At 34.6% G+C, this 11,623-nt stretch overlaps 1 non-coding gene across 1 annotated transcript; it reads right to left on the bottom strand.

The window, feature by feature from the left end:
- Positions 1 to 4,849: 4,849 nt before the first annotated feature.
- Positions 4,850 to 4,982, bottom strand: LOC126005223 (small nucleolar RNA SNORA51). The gene has a single exon (XR_007494392.1). It is a non-coding gene; the product is annotated as a small nucleolar RNA SNORA51 (small nucleolar RNA).
- Positions 4,983 to 11,623: the final 6,641 nt, after the last annotated feature.

Below are 11,623 nucleotides of genomic sequence, written 5' to 3'. Positions count from 1 at the left end.
AAGCATTAGGTTATAATTTATCATGAAGACAAATCATTCAACACATTTCCAGATGCTTCTAGAGGTTCTATAGGGTCTCCTAGGATTCTTAAATGACAAGACGAAATGTTTCATCTCAACCAAAATAGTGGTTTCAGTGTGGTATTTGGAATTGAGTTACTGGGATTAAATTTTGACTCAGACAAAATTGGCTTTGCATATGAACAATACTGTTTCTCTAAGTCTCGGTTTTATTTTCTCTCACAGAATAGCATACATAATATTGATTATTTTATGAAATATATCAAAGTAAATAATATGTATAAGGCACTGAACAGATGTTAAATGATAAATAGTTGTTAGATGTTGTATTCAGTTAAAAAGCTAAAAACTGCTTTAATTTCAGAAGTCATCATTTTGTCTTTTAGGGCCACAACCCACTAATCAGTGTTAAAAGAGGGTACATCTCTTGGTAAGAAAAAAACTAGAGGTGTTATAAAATACATCTCTATGTGTAATTTAGTTCTCTATTTCCCTGAATGGTGAAAGGTGAAGGATTCTGTAAGTGTCAAATTAGATAAGGGGTGGTTTCCATTTACATTGTTGTGATAGCTCTATTTTCTGTGTACTTGTTCATAATGTTCTCATTTAATGTGCAAATATGTTTTAGTGCTGACATAGTGAACTCCTGGTTTTATGACTGAATCTGTTGCCATGCAGCCAGTAGTTTCATTTTTCTTATTTTGATAATGGTCAATAGCTTTATCCCTTTTTTATTCAAATTTTTGTGAAGAGATTCAACTGATAAGCAACCAATGTGAAAGAACAGCCCTTTAAAAAACAATAAAGAAGCAGAGTTTTGGAAAGGAAGATAAAGCTCCCATAGGGACAATAAAGGAAAAGGAAGTGGTAGGAACATCACTCAGTAAACAGAGTGATAAAAAGTTAATACTGATAATAAATAAACACGTTGAGTAATGTCTTATTGTCTTTGTTCATTTTTAGGGTTATATTCAGCAGGGCTGAGGGCTTACTGCTGACTCTTCTCGGGGATCTCTTTGATGGGCCTCAGGGAAACGTCCTGTGGTTTGGATATCAATCCCAGGTTGGCTGCATGCAAGGCAAATGCTTCAACCACTTTACTATCTAGCCAACCCCAAAGTAGATTTAATTAAATTTCACTCATCACTCCTTGTCTCCAGGACAACAGTAATAGTATTATAAGTCTCTGATCTCTAGTGATGAAACTGAAAAGGCTGATCCAAGATCACCATCCATTGTCTACCACAAGACAATAAAAACACATTTGATAACTTCTGAGAACCTGGTGGTGCTCAGAGATTACTCCTGGCTCTGGACTCAGAAATTACTTCTGGTAGGCTCAAGGAACCATATGTGATGCCAGAATTGAACATGGGTCAGCCATGTGCAAGGCAAACGTCCTATAGGCCTGCTCTGCTATCACTCCAGCCTCCACATTTGATAATTTCTAACCATTATATATACATATATATATATATGTGTGTGTGTGTGTATAACTTCAATATTATTTATATATATATTTGATATTTTTCCTTTTCAATAACTGCCCTCAAATTCTTGTTCTCAAATGTGATGCTTTTTTGGAGTGAAGTTTTTTCTCTGCTTAGGCATTTATTTATTATTTATTTATTTCAGACAGTGCTCAAGAGATTTGTGGGGCTCATCAGCTATTCTTGGCCAATCTGGCCAACAGTGCAAGAAAGCAAGGATGTGATGCTGCTCAGACCTTTAAGTGAGGGAGAGAACTATAATTCTGGGGCTTTCTCATCATACACATTGATATTCGTTAGTCCTGGTGGGGATGGCTCCTGGAATTCATCTGATTGTGCTAGGGGAGTAGATTGGGCCTAAAATTAAACATTTGTACACAAATTAAATACTAGATTTAAAAACCATTAATCATCTTTTAAAGATTTTTAATCATAAAATATAGCAGTTATAGTGAAAAGTGCAAAAAGCATAATTGCAGAGTATTAGTAATTTTAGTAATTATGTTAAAAAGACAAGACCTTGAATGAGACTATTCCAGCTATGTATACATTCCTGTAAATGTATTTTCTTTGCTATTTTTCTGAAATTCATCAGTAAAATCACTGTGTCTTGTCATGTATCCAGTGCCATTTTTGGTTCAATCTGTGGCAATTTTTTCAATAAAACAAGAATTTATTTAGTCTTATTTCTATAAAATATTTCAGTCTATGATCATACCAATTGCATATATGGAAAGGATTTTTTGTTTATTAATATCTTAATTTAAGCACCATAGTTACAAACATGTTTGTAGTTGGGTTTCAATCATAAACAAGTATACACCCCTTCATTAGTGAAACCATCTTACCATCAATGCCCCCATCTCTCTCTACCCCAACCCCTGCTTATATTCGAGTCAAGCATTCTAGTTCTCTGACTCACTACTATTGTCATTATAGTTTTTGGTGCAGTTTCTCTATCTGCACTCACTAATCTTTGTGGTAAGCTTCATATCATGGGCTGGTCCTTTCTCATCTCTATTGTCTCTTGGTATTATTACAATTCTTTTATTTTTCTTAAATACAACAGATGAGTGAGATTATTCGGTGTCAATCTCTCTCCTTCTGACTCATTTCACTCAGCATAATAATGTCTATTTCCATTTATGTATAGGAACATTTCATGACCTCATTTTTGACAGCCGCATAGAATTTCTTTGTGTATATGTACCAGTTTCTTTAGCCACTCATCTGTTTAAGGACATCTGGGTTGATTCCAGATTCTGTGTATTGTAAATAGAGCTTCAATGAACATATTTGTGCAGAGGACATTTTTGTATTGTGGTTTTATGTTCCTAGGGCATATCCCTAAAAGTGGTATAGCTGGATCATATGGGAGCTTAATTTCCATATTTTTGAAAAATATCCATATGATTTACCATAAAGAATGGCCTAGACAACATTCCCATCAGCAGTGAATGAGAGTTCCTTTCTCTTTACATCCCTGCTACCACTGATTGTTCTTGTTCTTTGTGATGTGTGCCAGTCTCTGGGGTGTGAGATGGTATCTCATTATTGTTTTGATTGTATCTCCCTGATGATTAGTGATGTGGAGCATTTTTCATGTGCATTTTGGCCATCTGTATTTATTTTTTTAGGACATGTTTGTTCATTTCTTCTTCTCATTTTATGATGGTGTCTGCTGTATTTTTCTTGTTAAGTTCTGTCAGTTCTTTTACATCTTAGATATTAGTTCCTTATCAGATGGGTATTGATATTTCTTGAGCACCCATTGTATCGAAGTCATTGTTTTTTTTTCATGTGCAGAGCTTTTCCATTTAATGTAGTCCCATTTTTTTTATCCCTGATTCCACATTTGGGACAGTGGTGTTTCTTCTATAAAGATGATTTTAGTATCCATGTCATAAAGTGTCTTACGTATGTGTTATTCTATATTCCTGATGATTTCAGGTCTAATACCAAGGTCTTTAATCCATTTGGATTTGACCTTTGTGAATGGTGTTAGATTGAGGTCTGAGTTCACTTTTCTGCGAGTGTCTAACCAGTTGTGCCAACACCACTTGTTGAAGAGGCTTTCCTTGCTCCATTTAGGATTTTTTGATCCTTTATCAAAAATTAGGTGATTGCATATCTGGGGAACATTCTCTGAGTACTCAATCCTATTCCACTGATCTGAGGGTCTTTCTTTATTCCAATACCAAGCTGTTTTGATAACTATTGCTTTGTAATACAGTTTAAAGTTGGGGAAAGTAATGCCTCCCATATTCCTTTTCCCAAGGAGTGCCTCAGCTATTCAAGGGTGTTTATTGTTCCAAATGAATTTCAGTAGTGTTTGACCCACTTCTTTGAAGAATTTTATGGGTATCCTTAGAGGAAATGCATTAAAGCTGTACAGTGTTTTGAGGACTATTGCCATTTTAATTAGGTTAATACTCCCAATCCCTATATATATACACATATATATATGCATATGTGCATTATTCCATTTATCCTTTCAGTGCTAGTATATTCTTCTTAGGTTTTAGCCTGGTTGGCTTGTAAAGTGGTGACAGGGTGGTGTTGAGGCCTCTCATTATTATTGTGTTGCTTGCTATTGATATTTTTTCAGATTTGTCAACAATTGTATTGAATATTTTGCTGGTCTCTCATTGGGTGCATATATTTAGGAGTGTGAGTTCTTCCTGTTTAATATATCTTTTGACTATAAAAAACTATTATGCTGAGTGAAAGTCAGAGGGAGAGAGAGAGACATGAAATAGTACACTTATCTATGGGCTTTAAGAAAAATAAAATACATTATTGTAATAATGCCCAGATGAGAGCCAGAAGGCCTGGCTCACAATATGAAGCTCACCACAAAGAGTTGTGAATACAGTTAGAGAAATAACTACATTAACAACTACCATGACAATGTTAATGATTGAGAGATGTAAAACACTTTTCTTGAATACAGGCAAGGAGTGGGGGAGGACGGAGATGGGGGGCATTGGTGGTGGGAATGTTACACTGGTGAAGGTGAAGGTGAAGGTGAAGGGGGTTGTACTTTTTATGACTGAAACCCAACTACAATCATGTTTGTAGTCACAATGTTTAAATAAAAATATTATTAATAAAAATACAAAAAATGTTCAACTTTGTCCCTAATAACTTTTTAAGTATAAAATTTTTGCCATCTAAGATTAATATGGTCACTCCAGCTTTTCTAAAGGAGTTGTTTGTTTGGATGATTGTTCACAAACCTTTGGTTTTGAGTCTGTTCTGACCATTCAGATGTGTTTTTTGTAGGCAACAGAATGTTGGATTTATATTTTTAATCCATTTTGCTACTATGTATCGTTTTTTATCCCCCAATTCACAATACAGACCACGCAAAGGGTCTGTGTTGAGGTGTATATGGGGTGCATTTACTGTACCTCCTCTTTCTATACAGTCAGTGTAAAGAACACAGCCTGTAGTAAGAATTGGGAAGCCTTATCTTTTCTTTTCTTTTTTCTTTTGCTTTTTTTAATATATATAAAGGATTATATAAATGTATATATATCCATATATATGTATACATATATACATATTATATAAATGTATATGTACATTTATATAATCCTTCACCAGTGCAACATTCCCATGACCAATATCCCAAGTGTCCTTCCTCCCCACCCCACAACGGCCTGTACTCTAGACAGGCTTTCTACTTTCCTCATTCAGTCACGTTTTGTTATGATAGTTCTCAGTGTAATTATTTCTGTCACTGCACTAAACGATCCCTGTGGTGAGCTTCATGTCAGGAGCTGGACCCTCCATTCCTCCTCTATTTTGTCTCTGAGAATTATTACACAAATGTTTTTCATTTTTTCTCAAAACCCATAGGTGAGGGAGACCATTCTGTGTTTATCTCCCTCCCTCTGACTTATTTCACTCAGCATAATAGATTCCATTTACATCCATGTATAGGAAAATTTCATGACTTCATCTCTTCATCTCTTCTGATGGCTGCATAATATTCTGATTGGCTCTTGCGAGTAGTTGCTAGGGTTCAGTAGATGTTATCTCTCTTAGCTTTCCACTTCTCCAGGCCATCTGGTGAAATAATTTTGTGTATATTTAACTTTTGTGGTGAGCTATTTCCTTTGTGCCCTGAGCTTGTGTCCAACGGACACGTAGGCAAGACAAAATGGTCTCAAAGACTCCATTTTGCTCTAGGTCCACACAGCTTCCCACACTAGGATATATCCCTAGGAGTGTTATAGCTGGATCGTATGGGAGCTCAACTTTCCAGCTTTTGGAGAAATCTCCATATCGCTTTCCACAAAGGTTGGAGTAGATGGCATTCCCACTAGCAGTGAATAAGAGTTCCTTTCTCTCCACATCCCCGCCAGCACTGCTTGTTCTCTTTCTTTGTGATGTGTGCCAATCTCTGTGGCATGAGATGGTACCTCATAGTTGTTTTGATTTGCATCTTCCTGATGATTAGTGATGTGGAACATTTTTTCATGTGCCTTTTAGCCATTTGTATTTTTTTGTTAAAGTGTCTGTTCATTTCTTCTCCCCATTTTTTGATGGGGTTCAGTATAACTAAAGCAATTTTTGATAAAAGTGCAAAAAATCCTAAATGGAACAGGGATGGCCTCCTCAATAAGTGATGTTGGCACAACTGGCTAGGCACTTTTAAAAAAGCGATTTCAGACCTCCAGTTAACATCATGTTCAAAGGTAAAATCCAAATGGATTAAAGACCTAGATATCAGACCTGATATATAGATCAAACATGTAGGTCAAACACTCCATGACATTGAGACTAAAGGTATCTTTAAAGAGGCAACCATACTCTCCAAACAAGTGAAAGCAGAAATAAATAAATAAATGGGACTATATTAAGCTGAGAAGCATCTGCACCTCAAAGGAAATAGTGCTCAGAATACAAGAGCTACTCACTGAGTGGGAGAAACTAGTCACCCAATACCCATCAGATAAGGGGTTAATATCCAAAATATATAAGGCACTGATGGAACTTTACTATTTATCTTTTATTTATTTTTTTAATTTTTATTTTGACCATATTGGCTTACATATCTTTCACAGTAGTATTTTAAGTACATATAAACATTGAATCAGGGGAATTCCCATCACCAAATTTGTCCTTCCTCTATCCCCGTTCCCTTCCTGCAACTCATATCCCCCACCTTCCCCCACCCATTAGGGCTGCTAGAGTAAGTGGTCCCCTCTGTGTATAGCTTACTACTATTGATAATATATCTGTTTGGTCCTGGTACCCTCTTGTTTCCCCCTCTATTTGAGAGGCTGAGCTAGATAGTTCGAGTTATGTGGTTTTGTTTGAAGGAAAGAAAAGCAATAGAATGGGGTAAAAATTAAATAAGCTGAAAATGGGCTGAGTCCTTCAAGAGGCTTTCAACCTCAGTTTGAAAGAGGACTGGGAAAAGGTAATTGAAGCATCGCAACAATACAGAAAAAAATATCAAATAAAATATTCAGTGAGCACTACAGCAATAAAGACAAACACCACACAATAATTTCAGTCCTGAAAAAAAACCATGCTGGAGTGCAAAAGGAAAGAAAAAGATAAAATAAAATAAAATTGGAGACATCAACTTCAATATCTACACCAAAACAAAAAAGTCAAAAAAATTAATAAATACATATATAAGTGAATAAAAGGATAATTTTGCGCTTTTTCTCCCTGCATAGGCACAGTAACTATTGGGGGCATTATAGAGGGAATCTCCTTGGCCTAGGAGATACAGGGTTTCTCCACCCTTTAAGTATACTGTCATGGGATTAACTATAGACTCCTTGCTGGTGCATTTAGGCCTTTGACTTTGAGAGAAATAATTGTCATGGGATTTAGTGTCATCTTTATGTGTGTGTCTGTTCATTTGTCTTATTTTAAAGTAGATCTTTCATTTTTTCTTTTAAGACTGTTTTTGAATCTGTAAAGTTTATGAGCTGTTGTTTTTCCAGTAAGCCATATATGCGTCCTTCAACTATGGATGTGAATTTGGCTGGGTGAAAATTCTAGGCACAGCACTCATTTAGCTCACTTTTGTCACTACATCCCACCACTGCTTTCAGGCTTTGAGTGCTTCTTGTGACAGGTCTGCTATAAAACTTAAGGATACCCTTTGAATGTAATCTCCATTTTGGATATCGTTGATTATTGATTACCATTATATTATATATAATTACAATTGTATAATATATAATATAATTACATATAATATATTTTATTATTATTATTATTATTATTATTATTATTATTGACCATTCTATCCCCATCTGTTTTTCAACATGACTAAGATGTGTCTTAGGGTGCTTTTTTGGGGGGATCTCTTTTATCTGGTACTTTTGGTGCATGCAGATTTTGATTGCATGGAATCTATTTCTGGGAGTTTCTCTGCAATGATGTCCTTGACCTTGGCTGTTGATTCTTTATAGGGATTTTCTTCTTGGGTCTCTGAGACTCTAATGATTTTTATATTATTTCTATTTAGTTTATTAAATATTTCTATTTTTTCTGTTCATATTCTTTGAGGACTTTTTTCCCTTTGTCTGATTCTTTGCTTTTTTTCTGATCTCATGAGATACTAGAAGAACTAAGACTAATGGACTTATACAGCTCCCTCATCCTCAGAAATCAGAATACACATTTTTCTCAAGTGCAAATGGAATCTTCTCTAGAGTAGACTATGCCTTAGGATGTAAATCTAATTTTCACAAAGCCTCAGATATAAGGATTATACCAATATAAGGATCATATCAGATCACAGTGCAACAGAGATCAAGATTGAATGTTAAAAGAAGGTGTGGAAAAAACTAATACTGGAGATCAAACAACATGCTGCTCTACAACAGCTGGATCAAGAGAAAATCAAAGAAGAAATAAAAAGATTCCTTGAGACGAATGATAATGAAGAAACAAGTTGTCAGAATCTATGGGACACTGAAAGAAATGTTCGGTTATATAATACATTTATTATAATTGTTGCCAAACCATATATTAAATATTCAGATATTATTCATCTTATAACTAAAAGTTTATAATGTTTTATCATTCTGTACCTATTCATTCCACCTCTGGAAACAACTGTTATACCCTTTGGTACTCTCAGTTCAAAATTCTTCTATTTATGTTTTATATATAAGTGTTAGCATATATTATATCTTTTTCTGTATGACTGATTTCACTTAGTACAACCTCCATATTTATTCAAATTCATGCAAGTGCAGGATTTTTCTTTTATAAGGCTGAATAATATTCTATTGTATATAACATCATATCTCTATATCCATTTACTTACTGATAGGCACTTAGTTTGTTCTATATTCTAGCAACCATAAATAATGTTGCAAACAAACAAGGAAGGACAGATGAGTTTCATATTAAATTTACTTCATTTGGATATATATCCAGAAGTGAAATTGTTGAACTCAATGGTTACTCTAGTTTCAACTTTTTAGGAATATCTAAATTTTCTTTCAGAGTCACTGTTTCTCAAAGTATGTAATACTTTTTCTTTTCATTCTTGTCAGACATTGTCTTTTTATAATATCCACCCTAATTAATGCAACTTGTATAGGTTGTGTTTTTGATTTACAATATTCTAATGCTTAGTTTTGCTTCAAACCTTTTAAGCAACCAGTTGAACAGTTATATACAGTCTCTGGGACAATGTTTAGGCAAGTTCTCTGTCATATTTTTATTTACTTGTTTTTGGGCTATACCCAATAGTGCTTAAAAGTTATTCCTGTCAATACTTAGGGTAACATATAGGATGCTAGGAATTAACCAGGTCAGCTGCAAGCAAGGCAAATGCTATACCTGCTGTACTATTATTCTGGCCCCTCTCTGTCATATTTTAAATAGATATTTTGGCTTTTTTCCTATTGAACTATATAAGTTCTTTGTAAATTCTTAATATTCACTCTTAATGTGCAACTTTCAAATATTTATTATCACTGTTCTATTTATTTTATTCTTTAACCTATGTTTCATGTTCTTTAAGTAAAGCTAGTACATTTTTGGTACAGAGGTATGGAAATTCAGAAACAAAAAAAATTGAATGATTTTGTTGTATACTCTGGACTTTTTGGGAGAGAGGGTTGTTTTTTGAGCCACACCGGTGATGCTCAGGGGTTACTCCTGGCTATGTGCTCAGAAAATTCTCCTGGCTTGGGGGACCATATGGAACACCAGGGGATTGAACTTTGGTATGTCCTAGGCTAGCGCGGACAAGGCAGAGATGCCTTACCCCTTGTGCCACCACACCAGCCTCTGTTATATACTCATTGACCTGATGAGATCAAGACAGTAGAACCTGGGAATTAATATCATATTACATGTATAGTAAATATATTATGTGTATATATATAGTACTAAAAAGCCAAACATTTCCAAGAAAAAGCAGCAAAATTATGTTGTAATTGTTTTATAATGTAGACAAATTTGAGTTACTAATGAAATGTCATTTGGAACTGATATTTTCCTTGAGTGATACTTAGTCTCCAATATTTAGGTAACTGATTGATGAACTGATGTTCTGCAAGTAAGACCAGCTTTTCTTAGCTTTATAGTCAGCTATTTCTCCCTTACCTATCTTCTCGTCAGAAATAAGTTGTTAAATTCTTCAGAAATAAAAGCTGTCTGGAAAGTTAACTTTATGACCAAATTATTGGGAGTATCAAAACTAAATAAAAATTTTTTAGGTATGTAATGTCAAAAATGTCACAATAACTTAAAACAACAGAGTAAATTAAAATATTTTCAAAATGCTTTTTGGTTTTCTGAAAATCAAAAGCTATTGTTGCTAGCTTATTTTTTTATTTTTTTCTTTATCTTTTTATATTTGGGTAAATTATTTGGCACCATTTAGTAATCTATTTTAAAGTATTATCATGACTAACTTTAAGTTCTATTTTATCTTTTTTTTCCTTTCTTTTTTTTATGGTTTTTGGTTTTTGGGTCACACCCGGCCGCGCTAAGGGGTTACTCCTGGCTCTATGCTCAGAAATCGCTCTTGGTAGGCTCAGGGGACCATATCAGATACTGGGATTCGAACCAACAACCTTCTGCATGAAAGGCAAACACCTTACCCTCATGCTATCTCTTTGGCCTCATCTATTTTCTTTTAATAATCTCCAATATTCTATATATTACTTGCATTGAATAATTAAGTTTTAATTAAATAATTAGTTCAAGCTATATTTTCTGCTTAAAAAGCACTTTATTTGAAAAAAATAAAAGTTCTTTAAAAACACCTTTTTCCAAAATTATATTCTTACTTAATAACACTAATCTAAAAAACTTGGCTGATTATATAAATTTGCTCTGGCTAAACACTGATTATTGTAGACTTGCTCAAGTAAGGTATTTTAAAAGTTTTCTTCGATGCTAATGGGGAATACAATCATCTAGTTTTCAAGTACTTAATGGAATCTGCCAGGACATACCTAAACTTTTAGGGCGGCTCAGCCCACCAGATGTATCCTCAGATTTTCCTGGTGGGTAGAACTAATTTAGCCCCCATGGGGTTCCTCAAAAGGCCCGCTGTGGATGCCTTTTTCCCCTGTGTGGATGGTTGAAGAATTTCCAAAGAAATGCCTGACAGTACATTTTCAGCCAGTATTTGACTATCTCTCCTTTGTATATATTCAGGCAAAATAATGGCCTCTATCAAATAATTTGGCTCAGAAATTCCAGCACAGAAGTATATTTGAGAACCCCCTTTTCTGGATATAGTCAGCCCTAAAAGCAAAGACAATTTTTCTCTTTGCAACTGCAGTTTCTGGTAATCAAGGGTTTAACCAAGATGCAGATCTTGACTATTGATCCTCCTTTAGAAATAGGGAAGCTCATTCTTGGGGATTTGGTTCCTCCCTTCACTTAACCTCTAAAACTATAGAGTCCAGCCTAGAAAGATCAAGTTTCTAGATATTTCCTACTTCCTCCTAATCCTGATTTTGCACTTAAAGTAAGCTTACAAGGAGTTACCTTGAGTTGTGACCTTCTCTCTTGTAACTTAGAATTTTTACAGTCACACCTATAGCTTAGGTATTGTTATTGTTGTATTAGGCTTTGTGATTACAATTATTCTTCACCTGTGG

The sequence above is a fragment of the Suncus etruscus genome, chromosome 3 (assembly GCF_024139225.1).
Source record: "Suncus etruscus isolate mSunEtr1 chromosome 3, mSunEtr1.pri.cur, whole genome shotgun sequence".
Lineage (NCBI taxonomy): Eukaryota > Metazoa > Chordata > Mammalia > Eulipotyphla > Soricidae > Suncus > Suncus etruscus.
This window is presented reverse-complemented; position numbering and strand designations above follow the sequence as displayed.